General features: G+C 38.0%; 1 protein-coding gene across 3 annotated transcripts in view; it reads right to left on the reverse strand.

Moving 5' to 3' along the window:
* CTBP1 (C-terminal binding protein 1) overlaps positions 1-15,117 on the reverse strand; it is a 449,102-nt gene that overhangs the window by 161,934 nt on the left and 272,051 nt on the right. The gene's annotated exons all lie outside the window — the stretch shown is intronic.

The raw sequence follows: 15,117 nt of genomic DNA on the forward strand, positions 1-15,117 counted from the left end.
TGATTATTCTGAACATCTCTAATTGTTGGAAGAATTTCTGTACACTAAGCCACTGCTATTCACTGCTCCTCAGGCCACGCTGAACAAGGCTAATCCATTTTTTCCATGGCAGCCCTTCCAATGAAGGCCACATTTTAGAGAGGACATTTATGTCACATAAGGATCAGCTGAAGAACTGGAAATGTTCAGTTTAATGAGGACAATTTTCAACCCCTTTGAAGGGTTGATACAAGGAAAAGAGATTAGATTTGTTGCACCTATGCCCAAAGGACAAAAATTAGAACAAATATTTGTTTGTAGTGGGCACTACAAAGGGGTTAATAGCTTTAGGAATACAAACTTGCAGAGCATGGTGAACCAAAGGCAGTCATCTTCCAGGGAACCAAAGGGGTGCTACACTTTAGAAGGGCTTCTTAGCAATTAGAGATGTTTAGAGTAGACTGACTGGAAAATGAGTGGCGTTTCCTTTAAATGTCTTTGGCAAAGGCTGGATTACAACTTGTAGGATATAGGGTAGAGAGTGCTCTTGTTTAGGAAAAGTTGCCTGGCTCTGCTACTTACTCTCTGTGGGACCTTGGGCAAGTTTCTTCCCCTCTCTGAGCCTCCATTGTCTTATTTGTAAAATGAAAGCAGCTCTTGATCTCTGATCCTACATAGGACAAACCAAGTAACGTGCTGCTGTTCACTAAATGCTAAAGCCCTAAAGGGAGGCCTCCGGTGCATTATATGGATGTTTGACAGAGAATTCACGGACAATAATGGACAGAAATTGAGCAGGACAAGAAGGCATGGACAGGCTAAGATCTATACTGGAGAAGTGAGTTTCCACAATGATGAGATCATTGGATTCATCTAAGCATAGTGGGATTTTAACATATTCATTTCTAGACAGATGGTATAGTGGATACAGCACCGAACCAGGAGTCAGGAAGACCTGAGTTCAAATCCAGCCTCAGACATTTACTGACTGTGTGATCCTGGGCAAGTCACTTAACTGATGTCTGCCTTAGTATCTTCATTTGTAAAATGGAGATCATAATAGCGCCTACCTCACAGGGTTGTTGTGAGTATAAAATGAGACAATATTTATAAAGTACTTTGCATAGCTTAAAGCACTAAATAAATGCTAGTTATTATTATTACTATTAGTAGTAGCAGGTAGTAGTAGTAGTTGTTGTACTAAGGGCCCATGAAAGGTGACATAGTCTGTGCCAATGTGCTATACCCCGCATCTAGACCTTGAACCATGTATTGTGCCTTGCCCTGGGTTGAGAAAGGTTGGACTACAGCAAACAGTTGCCAGTTACTCAATGAACGAATGAACAATTTCCAAATACAATAAGACCTCTTTCTCCAAACCAAGTAAAAGGGTTCTCAATAACTGGATTGCCAGAAGGGAGGCAGAGGGAGAGAGAAGATTAACATGATGGGGAAATTTCATTGTAGTTGGAATGATGCCATTTGAAACAGCAACTTTATGGTAATCAAATCCTAGGGACTCAATTCAAAAGGGCCCAGTTGGCCTGAGAATGTACTTCTAGATCGTTGTTAAAGAATCATCAAAAAATAAAGGCAATGATTGTGCTGTGAAATTGTTACAGGAGATGGCAAAAACACCCAATTCAAATGACTGAATCGCTTTATACTGTTCTACACTTTCCTAAGGAACAACAAAAACCAGAAACCCAGACTAAGTAAATAGAAGTCCTAGCTTTCATAAAACAAATCACATTTATATTTCCCATAGTTCTTCAATGTAGAGTGGAAGGTGAAGAAAATTTCAGGAAAAAATGCTCCCAGAGAAAGAACAGATTTCTTTTTGAACAATATCTGTACAGACGAGAAATTATTTATGAAGTAACCTACAGCCACCACATGGTGTACATTATAGGCACAGGAAAGATCAATGTAGAGGTGTGTGGAGTTTTCATATGCTAGAATGACTTTCAAAAATATTGAATGCACCTCAAAATTACTTTCTTTAATAATGTCTTTAAAGACCAGATAACTCTGAAAGATCATTAGTCAGTGTCAGTCCTTATGCTCAATACACACATCTGATACTACACTCAATATGAGGATAAATTACAAATTGATAAAATTTATACGTTTTGCTTTGCCACTTCAGTCAGGGGTACTGTGCAACAGAAAGCGCACTCGTTGATTCTGGAGAGAGAGACCTGCATTCTGTCCCTGGCTGTGACCTTGGGCAGGTCACCTAATCTCTGCATTCCAGTTTCTTTATTTATGAAATGAGTGGGTCAGACTAGTTGGCCTCTAAGGTCTGGTATAGCTCAAGATAAATAATTCTTCTCCCTCTCCACTCTCCACTTTTTCCACAGCTTTTCCCACCACCTTGCCACCCTCAAGAGACTTTCACTCTGGTGACCATCTCACCCCAGCTACTATTTCAGGCACACCCTGGCCGCCATGTTTCACTTCACTCCTGACTTCCAAAACTTCTCTTTCACAGCCTTACCTACTGCCTTGTAGGGGCAACCACGGACTATAACCAATTCACCTCTGCTATTATTCTTGGGTGTATTGTCTCCCTCATAAATCTCTTGAGGGCAAGGTTTTTGCTTTTGTCTTTATTTTTGCATTTGTATCCCAGTGCTTAACACAGTGTTTGGCATATAGTAAGTGCCTGATAATTGCTTTTTAATTTATTTCTAACCTGTTTTCAGCTCATGCCTAACCCATAGTACCTTTCCATGAAAGTTAAACACAACCATTTAATAGTGACTGTGAATGACAACACTGTACTTTTCCCATTGCAATAGTTTATCCTTCATTAAAAAATTTTTTTGATGCTCTTAGTTTTTATCATAGTCATTTGCATTTATAATCCTTCTAAACTGAGAACTGAACCCCTCCTTGTACCAAAAAAAAATAATTAACCAAAACCAAAAGATACGGTAGCTGTCTTGGCAATTCATTTACCCTTATGTGAATGAATGACTAGAAAATTGAAAAGCATTTATTAGATGCTTCCTATGTCCCAGTCACTATGTCAAGGACTGAGGACACAAACAGAAATGTGAGACAGTCCCTGAGGTAAGAAGTTGACATCCTAAAAGGAGCAGATAACAGGCAGATTATAGGGGAATCAGGGACGGGATTTTGGTCTGAGAAAGCACAGGGACAGAGCAGGATTGTGGAGTTGCCTGGTTTAGCTCTCCTCCTGGGCATGTTCTCTGGCGGTCAGGTTTGGAGAGTGGAAGACTCGGGGAGGAGCAGCCATCCAGAGAGGAAAGAATATGCAGGAGGAAAAAATGGTCAATAGTGTCAAATGCTACTACATGGCTTTCAGGACCAAAGTTAGTGTCAATTAGGCATCCTGCTTTTGTGCTTGTACTCTTATGTCCCAAAGGGGCAAGACTAGGGCCAGGGATTAGAAGGAAAGATGAAGGAAGAACGGGAACTCCAGAAAAGGGGATGGGGCAGGAGGGGAAAGGACAGCAATGATGATCTGCCTCTTGGCTGAGAATTCCAGTCAATCCAACACATGTTGATGAAGTGCACCCTATGTACATGGCCTGAGTATGTTTCACCTTTCAATCTCCAGGACCAACACTAGTTGTTATAATTGCTTGGAGCTTGACTTCTTTTAGTGTTCTTTTCCTTTAGGTTATTATAGTCATTATGGTTATTGTTTTTCTGGTTCTGCTTATAGCTAGTTTACCATTTTTAATAGAAAGGAAGTGGTTTATACTCAGGAATCCAGAATACCACTGTCTACTGTATTTGACCTGGATTCTATTGTTTTTAGTATCGTCTTCATTTATATTGTTATATTCACTGTCTATATACTCCCTTTGGTTTTGCTTTCTTTGCTCTGCAATAGTTCATGCAAAAATGAATTCTTCATCTTTCTCACTCCTATGGTACAACAGTTCGTTTCACTCATATACAACAATTGATTTAGCCACCCCCCATTTCTTGGGCCCATATTGCTTCCAGCTTTTTTAGTAACACTACTGACTTATCCATGCTAAGGTAGGTGTTGATAAAAATCAGTGAATGAGCAATTATTAGCACATATCAAATATTACTCAACTTCATCAAAATGATTAAGTTAGGCATCTAAAAGCATAAAAAAAACAGAAACCAGGACCTATAGATTACTTTAAAGAAGCCTAACGTGTTTACTTCTTCCTTTTAATAATTAACACATTTTTAAATAATTAACATAGTTTAAACTGTGATTAAATTTACCCAAAAAATGACCTGCATCATCTCAAGATGTCAACGGCCTGAAGTGAGGCACACTGATGATAAAACATTATAAGACAACAAGAGCAATACCTAATATTTTCCTCTTATTCTCTTTGGGAATTTAAACAATAGTTTATTAGAGATTATCTCTTTTATCTACTTTCCTTTCAAAGTGATCATTTTGGGAATGGAAGAAAATACAGTTTGATATTTGATTGATAAAATTATCTGCAACTTAAAAATATAAATTTTATCCTTCATTCACAAAGAAAGCAAACATCTAATTCTAATAACTAGATCTAGCAGAGTGATTTCCTTAGGGGACTGCATGAATTTACAAGCACAGCTATAAATATTCCCTGGAAACCTCTTACTGGGTAAAAAGCGTCTCTCTACACAGCTCTAAACAAGGACTGGATGTACAGAAACTTGTTTCCAAACTGCTGAAGGTGTGAAAATCCCTGAACATCAAAGAGGGAAGATGCGTAGGCAGTGCCACCGATCAGGCAGTCAAACCTCCCAGGAACCAGGCAAAGTTACACTTCAGTCTTTCACCAAACTTTTGAGGTCCAGGGCATGGGGGACAGAGCAGAGCAAGGAAAGGCCACCTTGAGTCAGGGAATCCATCCTTTGAGTTTTTGTGGTTTCTTCTTCTCTCCCTCCATAAACAACAGAAGTCTATTCACTATAATCAGAAATAGTATCTTTCAAGAGACAAAGATCAATATAAAGCATTATAGTAATATGATATATTTTAGTACTATGGGCATAAAAACTGATGACATCCTGAATATAAGAACGAATCTGTGTGTTTCCAATAGACGTTTAAGCCACGGTTTTGGCAGTTTGCATTTTGCATTACTTTCCTTGGGGAAAACAGCAGAATTCTCCTATAGAACAGATAGATGGTACAGGTACATTGGAAACACATCATACATTGAATTTGTCAATGCAGCCTAAGAAAATGTCATCTTCACCTTCTGCTTTTGTCTCAAGATGGAAATGTTCAAATAGCTCATCCCTGACATCCCTATGAGAGACAAGAATGCAACCTTCTCCACGGAAAGTGTTTTCCATGTCAAGGACTTCTCAGAAGAGGCATGGGATGGCCTTGATTATAGTGTTCTACTATTGTGAGCTCCTCCTAAACTTTTGCTCTCACTTTTGGATGTCACAGAAGCCCAGAGATGAAAACGACATCAGAGGTCATCTATTTCAGCTCATACCTAAAGAGAAATTCACTGGAAGATGTGCAGTGATGGGGAACACACTATCTCATGAGGAACCCCACCCAATTTTTGGATAGCTCTCTCTGTATGGAAGTTTTTTCTTACATGAAACATGAATTTGTCTTTTTATCCACTGATAAGAATTAGATTTTATGATTGCAATCTAACATACCGTGGAAGGGACTTTGGAAATGTCACCTAGTGCGGAAGTGTCAAACCCATGGCCTATGGGCCACTTGAGGCTGACAACACCCCCAAGTGCAGCCTGAACCAGATTAAAATGTAACTGGAAAATATTTAACAAAATAAATAAAAATACAATAAAACAGATATGTTTTAAAACTAAAAAAAAAAACAACAAAAAAATTTTAAAGCCAAAATTTTCTTTGAATTGTAGTCTTATGATTATAAAACGAATAGTTCATTGATGTGTTTTCTAATTCTCTTTTATTATTGTTGATTAGAATGGCAACTCTTGATCTTGAAAGAATAATTTTCCATTCTCAGCTATCTAATTGTTATTGGCAATTTTGGAGAAGGCAGGGAGGTAATAATTAGGAATAGAAAGTAAGGATGTGGTTTACACAATAATTTGGAAGTCAGAGGGAAGGAATCTCAGAATAGGGTGGTGAGGAGAGGACTGATAGGAAGGACCAGCTTGGCACTTTAAGCAGAAATTGTACATAAGTTTGCAGTAATGGAAGGCAGAGGTCTGAACCTGACATAAAAGCATATGTGCAAAAGAGCAAAACAATCCTAGAAATCTCATAGTTAGCAGCCAAGCTTTTGTCCTTGCAAACTGCAGTCTGTTTTCAGTGAAAAATGTAGAAAAATGTTTATTATAAAGAACTTTATGTGATATTTTTAGTATTTGAAGGGCTGTTAGTAAAAAGTGGAAATGTCAATTTTCTTTTGCATAGTAGCTGGTATTCTGGTACTGTAAATTACATATTTTCATTTGACGAACGGCCTTGTGGTACACCAACACTTAGTCCTGCCATTCACTTCTGTGCATAGGTAACTGCTCATCCAGTGCAGTACTGAAGCTGTCATAGATCAGAGGGCCTTTAAAAGTTCCATTCACATTGGCAAAGAACCAGGTCTAGCAAACAACGTCCCGGAGTTCATATGCAAACTAAGAGGATGAAACTATTATTTCTGAGAAGTAAGAGAAGCCAGCAGCATAAGTGAAGGGCAACTCTTCCTCTCCTCAGATTGCTGCTCTCCCCAAAGTATTCCAGAGAGACCTAGTGCTCGCTCTCTCGCTCTCTCTCTTTCTCCCCGTGTGGAAGTACCTGGCATGGCTTGAAATTCGCTCTCTACCAGCTGCCTAGGAAAGTCTTCCCTCCCACCTACATGCAAGTAAAATCTGTCTTCAATATTGTTTTAAACACAGCTCCCACAGCTGATTTATAGTTTTGATCCATATACTACTGAACTTCATTGCCTATTCAATGGTATGCAGGAAATGATATTTTCTTACTTTCATATTCAATGAGTCTTTAGGTAAGAGAGATTAAGAAAAAAAAGTAAAAATAAGTTTACTGAAACTTAGGGAAAATAATAAAACTATAAATTTATTTGTAACTAGAAGAATAAAATTATGAATTATTTGTTTTTAAACTTTATTTTAATTTTATAGGAAAGGTATAAATCATGTCATAATCTAAGGGCAATAAGATCCATACAACACAGAATTTTTCATTAAAGAAGGGAGCTAGATCATTTCTTCCCTAAAGTAAAATTATCCAAGATTTTATGTTTAATTTGTAGACACAGTGGAGGAGCCAAGATGGTGGAGGAAAAGCAATGACTTGCTTGAGATCTCCCCAAATCCCTCCAAATATCTATTAAAAATGGCTCTAAACAAATTCAAGAGCAGTAGAACCCACAAAAAGACAGAGTGAAACAAATTTCCATACCAAGACAACCTGATTGGAAAGGTATATTGCACCAGGTGGGGAGAGGAGTGTAGCTCTGCATGGGCGCACAGGCAACACAGGCCTCAGCAAAGCTGGAGCAGGCCTCAGAGGGTTGAATCATGGGCAGCTGTGGTAGTTTCCAGACTTCTCAACCCACAAACACCAAAGACAACTTAGAAGATCAGTAGGAAAGGTCTATGACCGCAGTGAGAGAGAAGCTTGGTCCCAGCCCTAGTCCCAGCGGGCCCTGGGGCGGCAGCTGCTTCTGGAGCTCTCAGCCCACAGATGGTGGGGGAATCAAGGGGCTGATCAGAGGGAGATTGCAGGGATATCTTTGTTGGCACAGAGGCAGGATTCTCTTGCTTTGCCTGTGTTTAGATCTGGGTCATAGTTCTGGGTGGCAATCCTGGGGCGAGGAGGAGCGCTGGCATGGTGGAGCTTGCAGTGGTGGTGGAGAGGGAACTCTCCTCACAGTACCAAGGCAGAAAAGAGTGCTTGTGGTCATTCACAGACCACAGCACAGGCCAGGAAAGGAGTAAAGACCATGCCCTTGATCATACCACCCTGGAAAAATGGAAAATTTACAGGTCCCTAGAAGTATCTCTGAAAACAGCTGCACAAAACCCCTGAAGCTTGGGAAAGTACATTCTCCACACTGGAAGCAGAGCCCTACTTTAACAGTTTAAAACTCAAGTAATTGACTGGGAACATGAGCAAATTGCTCAAAAAAGTCAGACCATACAATCTTTCTTTGGTGACAAAGAAGATCAAAACACACAACCAGAAGAAAACAAAGTCAAAGCTCCTACATCCAAAGCACCCCCCCCCAAAATTTGAATCAGTCCCAGGTCATGGAAAAGCTCAAAAAGGATTTTGAGAAGCAATAAGAGAAGTAGAGGAAAAACTGGGAAGAGAAATGAAAGTGATGCAAGAAAATAATGAAAAACAAGTCAACAGCTTGGTAAAGGAGACCCAAAAAAATACTGAAGAAAACAACACCTTAAAAAATAGCCTAACCCAAATGGCAAAAGAGGTCCAAAAAGCCAATGAGGAGAAGAATGCCTTCAAAAGCAGAACTGGGCAAATGAAAAAGGAAGTCCAAAACCTCATTGAAGACAATGCTTCCTTAAAAATTAGAATGGAGCAATTGGAAGCTAGTGACTTTATGAGAAATCAAGACATTGTAAAACAAAACCAAAAGAATGAAAAAATAAAAGACAATGTGAAATATCTCACTGGAAAAAGAACTGACTTAGAAAATATGTCCAGGAGAGATAATTTAAAAATTATGGGATTATCTGAAAGCCATGATCAAAAAAAGAGCCTAGACATGATCTTTCAAGAAATTATTAAGGAAAACTGCCCTGATATTCTAGAACCAGAGAGTAAAACAGAAATTGAAAGAATCCACCAATCACCTCCTGAAAGAGATCCCCAAAGGAAAACTCCTAGGAATGTTGTAGCCAAATTCTAGAGTTCCCAGGTCAAGGAGAAAATATTGCAAGTAGCCAGAAAGAAACAATTCAAGTGTTGTGGAAATACAATCAGGATAACACAAGATTTAGTAGCTTCTACATTAAGGGATCAGAGGGTTTGGAATATGATATTCTGGAGGGCAAAGAAATAGGATTACAGCCAAGAATCAGTTACTCAGCAAAACTGAGTATAATCCTTTAGGAGAAAAAATGGTCATTCAGTGAAATAGAGGACTTTCAAGCATTCTTGATGAAAAGACCACCGCTGAATAGAAAATTCAACTTTCCAATACAAAATTCAAGAGACGCATGAGGAGGTAAACAGGAAAGAGAGATCATAAGGGACTTATTACGGTTGATCTGTTTACATTCCTACATGGAAAGATGATATTTGTAAATCATGAGACCTTTTTCAATATTAGGGTAGTTGGAGGGGAAAAAATTATATAGACAGATAGACAGATAGATAGAGTGCACAGGGTGAGTTGAAGATGAATGGGTGATATCTGGAGAATAAAATTAGGGGTGAGAGAAGATTATACTGGGAGAAGGAGAAAGGAAGAGGTAGAATGGGGTAAATTATCTCACATGAAAAAGACAAGATAAGGCTTTTACTGTGGAGGGGAGGTGAAGGAAGGTGAGAGGGAATGAGTGAATCTTATTCTCATTGGATTTGGCTTAAGGAAGGAATAGCATACACACTCAATTGAGTATGGAAATCTATCTTACCCTACAGGAAAATAGGGAGAAGGGCATACGAGAGTGGGAGGATGATAGAGGGGAGGGCAGATTGGGGAAGGGGGCTTCTGATGAAGCAAACACTTCTGAGGAGGGACAGGGTCAAAAGAGAGAATAGAATAAATGGGGGGCAGGATAGGATGAAGGGAAATATAATTAGTCTTTCACAACATGACTACTATGGAAGTGTTTTGTATGACTACACATGTGTAACCTGTATCAAGTTGTTTGCCTTGTCAATGAAGGAGGGTGGGGAGGGAGGAAGGGAGAAAATTTGGAACCCAAAGTTTTAAAAACAAATGTTAAAAATTGTTTTTACATGCAACTGGAAAACAAGACATACAAGCAATGGGATATAGAAATCTATCCTGCCCTACAGGAGAAGGGGTATTCAGAATGCACGCTGTCTTGGGGTGGGGGGAGGGATGAGATGGGGAGAAAATTTGGAACTCAAAATCTTGTGGAAGTGAATGTTGAAAACTAAAAATAAATAAATTAATACAGAAAAAAAATTGTAGATGCAGTACTAGTGTCCCCTAGGAATACAATTTAAAATGCCTCTATGAAATACACTGTACTGAGTATGAGCAACACTGAGGTAAAATGAAAAGATAAAGTAAGAAATTTGACATTGCATTTGGGGCAGCGAGGTGGCAGTGGATAGAGCACCAGCCTTGGAGTCAGGAGGACCTGAGTTCAAATTGGGCCTCAGATGCATAACACCTACTAGCTGTGTGACTCTGGGCAAGTTACTTAACCCCAATTGCCTTGGGAAAAAAAACAAAAAAACAAAACAAAAAAAAAACCACAACAACAGAAAGCATTTACAAAAATCCATAAACACCATGTGGATGTGGTCAAAGCTAGTTATATTATTTCAGAATTCGTAGCTAAACACTCCAGGTGTTTTAATGAAGGTGAATTTGTGAAGGATTATGGTGAAGGTTGCCGAATTCTCTATCTGAAAAAGTTAAAATTTTTCAGAATATTTCATTATTACTAAACACTGTTGTGGAAAGAATTAGTGAAACTGCTGCTGACATCAGTGGAAAAGTTGTCAAAACTGGCAAAGTGTCTGACTTTTTCAACTGCAGTCAATGAAAATATGGATATTAATGGATTAGCTCAAGTAGCCATATTTAGTTATACAAAAGACAAAATTCTTTCCCTGAGTGCTTAATATTCTTTCTCTTAATGACTTTAACAACAGGTAAATATATTTTAAAGGAAAATATGGGTTTTTATAAAAGTATAATTTTTTATGCTTAATGTATGGCTACAGACAGTGCAGCAGCAACGGCAGGGAAGACAAACACATTTGTAATTAAATTGTTGGCTGAGCAGAATGAAATAGCTCCTGATAGTAAGTTTCATTGTGTCCACTACATCATATGCCAGGAAGTGTCATGCTCAAAAGTAGTGAAAATGGAACACGTGCTGAAGTTTGTTCAGAAAACAGTGAACTTTACATGTCCTCGAGGACTGATTCAGTGAGTTTTCTTCATTACTCTTAGAAACTGAAAGTGAGAAGGGAAGTTTACTTCACTATAGGCTGTGAAGCAATTTTGTCACTTTGCCATGAAATCAAAATGGTTTTAGAAATGAAAGTCAACAGAACAACTCAATAGTAAGTTCTTAATAAAAAGAACTGGTTTTCAGGACTTGGCTTTCATTGTAGATATTATGGGGGCATTTAAATGATTTCAATGGAAAACTTCAGGGTTGAAATCAAGTTATAACATTTATGTATGATTAGATTAAAGCATTTAAGATAAAACTTTGTCTTTGGGAAAGGTAAGTAAAAAATTGTGATTTGACTTATTTTCCTACAAGTAAAAACTATCAAGAGTCATTTGGTTCTGGTGACTTCAGCAAGTATTCACAAATAAATATTCACAAATTTCTATTAGAATTTGAAAGGAGATTTGAAGGATTCAAAATGTGTGCAAATAATTTTTTACTATTGAGTGCTCCATTTTTTTTTGATGTTGAGACAGCAAAAAGTAACGTTGAAATAGAACTTATGGAAATTCAATGTAACAGTGCTAAAAGAAAAAGCATAATGAAGTTAGTAATCCAATTGTTTTTCTTGCTCAACAACACATTTTGTTGAAATGGGCATGTTTGATCCAAGAATCTTAGCAAAGTTTGGTGGTACATACCTATGCAAGCAGTTATTTTCACTCCTGAAGACTATTAAAACTGTATAGTGCAAGATTAACAAATGAGCATTTATCATCCATACAGAAAACTGTATTTTCACAAAAGCTTATACCTGATATTGATGAAATGCTTTCTGGCAAAAGATGCCAAGTTTCTAGCAAACAATATTAGATTAATTTTGAATCTTCCTGTAGTGATATTTTGTAATGGTTTTGAATCTATTTGATATTAAAATATAAAACTATATGCTTCTATATGTTCTTCTGTATGTTTCATCCTGATTTGTAAGTAATAAAAATTCAAGATACACATAAATTTTGAAGACAAATTGTCAAATGTATAATCATAATGTTTCTTTTTATATGTTAGTTACATCTAGTTCCTATCTGATTTTAATGTGTTGATTTGTTAATAAAAAAAGAAATATTTAAACATATTCTTAGTCTGCAGCCTACAAGGACCCTTATGTATGGGTTATGTATGGCCACCATTTCTATATGTGAGTTTGACACCCTTGGTGTAATCCAATCTTGTCATTTTACAGCTAAGGAAACTATAGTACCGAAAGGTCATATGACTTCCCGAGGTCACATACATAAGGAGCAGAGCCAGAATTGGTCTCTAGATGGGATCTCAGACTTCAAACCCAGTCTCCTTTTCACAAAAGGGCTTCTTCCTTTGCCATTAGATCCTTGTCTATCTGTACGATGGCCAAAAAGAGATACTTGTCAAGTTGCAGAGTCACACATATGCTAGTAAGTTTTAGTGTGAAGGTTAAAACCAAGTATGAAGCAAACGCCTCAACCTATACATGAACTAGGAGGCTTACACAGCTGAGAATATTCTGAACCTTGTTACAGCAATGGATCCCAGAAGAATAGGGACACAATTTCAGATTTTTATCTTGGTATCTGCATAGCATTTACATATTCAGTCTTAGTATATATCCAGAAAGCTCTCCTCTCTCCTCTCCAATACACTAAGAACTACTTCAGTTTTAATTTAAGACTGCTTACTCTTTTTTTTTTAAGGAAAGAGATTTAAACATTTTTAATGTGCATGTTTTTAAAATTGGGTGCTCCTCACTGCTGAAGGAGGCAGCCTGGAACAGGAGAAAGGGCTTGGGGTTGGTGTGACAGAGCTGGCTTCCATTCCTAACTCTGTCAAGCATTTCCAGTGTGACTTGGGGTCCCTTTTTGGGCTCTGCTTCTTCACTAAGAAAATGAAAGGGTTGGATGAAATCATCTTTCAACTCCCTTCCAGTTTTAAATGCTAAGATTCCTGAAAGTAGTGTTTTGGAAGAAGGACAATGTCAGGGCTGGGATGTACCACATTATAGAATATTGAAACTTAAAATCAAGACTGAAATATTTTGGCTGTAAATGCCACATTGCAGGAAAATGATACATATACATTACCAGAACCCATTTCAAACAGATTTTTTAAAAATGCATATACTTAACTAGCAAAAGTACTTGCCTGTCCTTCAATATTTTTTGATCTGTAATAGTAAAGAGAAATACAGCAAAGGGGTGAGAGTAAAGGGAAGAAATTGAGCAACTCATCTTCTGGGTCAGAAAAACGACCCAAAAGGCAGATGAACCTCAAGAAGGGAGTCAGTGAGCCTATTCCTCATCTTACCAGCTCTACTCAACCCAACTTACCCAACTCACCAGCTCATTAGAGGGTTAGGATCAGACTGAGCTGTAAGCAGGCATGTACTTGGCCCTGATTCTTAACATAGTTAAGTATTTTTTAACACTAACAAAGATAAGAAAATTCCTGTAGGCATCTGACTAGAGCTTAAGCCTGGCTGACCTGTAAATGGAGACGACTTTTCTTTTGAGGATGCTGAGAACCACATTATTAGGCCAAGCTAGCCTGCCTTTGATCATGCTCAGATCAGATTTTTCTCCTGTATTGCTATCACTAGCGTTTCTAGAACTATGTCAAATAACAGCAGGGAAAGAGGGAACATCCTTGTTTGGTGCCTGTATTTATTGGGAAATCTCCTTGGGAAACACTGCACTTTTACTGGCTCCCTACTCCTACAGAAGAAATTCCTTTCCCTGTTATTCTAAACTTGACCAATACTTCCAACTTATTATGTATTACCTCTGCACATAAACTACACTCTAACCGAACTGAAATATGCAGTGGCTGTTCTAGCAAATATATCTTCTGCATTCCTCCTTTCGATCTTTTACTCACAATGTTTCTTTCATCTGGAATCCTTCCTCACATCTCTGGTGACATAACTATCCCCTATGAAGCATTCTGATCGTCCCAGCTACAATGGAGCTTTCCTTTTTCTAAAGCCTTTGTACCTTTTTTCTACAGCAGCAATCCTACTCCACTCTGTACTACAGTTCTACAGGCAGTATGGTACAGGGAACAGAATACTGGACTGACTTGCTTGCAGTCAGGATGGCCTGACTTTGAAGGCTTCCTCGAATATTTACTAGCTGTGTGAGCCTGGCAAGTCACTTTACCATTCTGAGTCTCGGTTTCTTTATCTGGTAAGTGGGAATGATAATACCTGAGGTGTCAACCTCATAGGCCAGTTGTGAGATTCAAATGAAATAATGTATATAAGGTATTTTGCACCTTAAAGGGCTATACAAACTTCAGCTGTTGTTGGTGATGATGATGATGCCAATAACCTACGCCCATAACCAGATGGTGAGCTCCTTGAGGGCAAGGGCTGTTTTATACATTTCAGTATGCTTCACAGCATAGCAGTGGGTCCTGAATACAGTGTATGCTCAATGTATGTTTGTTGAATGAATGGGGTCACCTACAAGCATCACAGCTGTATAATTTAACATTATATTTAAGGCAACAACCGTACACCCTTATACATTAAGATAAGTTTTCATAAAAACAGTGATTTGATGATTTGTGAAGTTTTTTTTAATATAATAAAATGTTAAATTTGGGAAAATTTGCATTTTTACTTAATATTGCTACTACCATTAAAAGAACCAAAGGCATATCTGAAAAGAAAGTGGAAATTCACTAAATAAACAACTGAAAACTAAGCAAGTATTATAAATTTGGGAGTAGGAGCATATGATTGAAAGAGACACTCAAAAGACACCAGTCAATTGCTTTGCAAATAATGTTAACATTTTTCTTTATTTAGGCATCATTCTTCATTTTTCTGACATTCCTCCTATATACAGCCAGGGAAATCTCTAGATTACTGTACAGATCTCAAAAAGCAAAGTTGACAGGGCTAATAATTGTCAGACACTTTCATTTTTTCCATATTTATCTGCCAAAATAGGATGCATTCAATTCACAGCTTCCCTCCTGCTGTTTCTGTGGAGTATGGGAAGAAGAGATGGAAAAAGGAGGGAATGGAAGATC

Source organism: Vombatus ursinus, unplaced genomic scaffold (genome assembly GCF_900497805.2).
Source record: "Vombatus ursinus unplaced genomic scaffold, bare-nosed wombat genome assembly UNPS02014818.1, whole genome shotgun sequence".
Lineage (NCBI taxonomy): Eukaryota > Metazoa > Chordata > Mammalia > Diprotodontia > Vombatidae > Vombatus > Vombatus ursinus.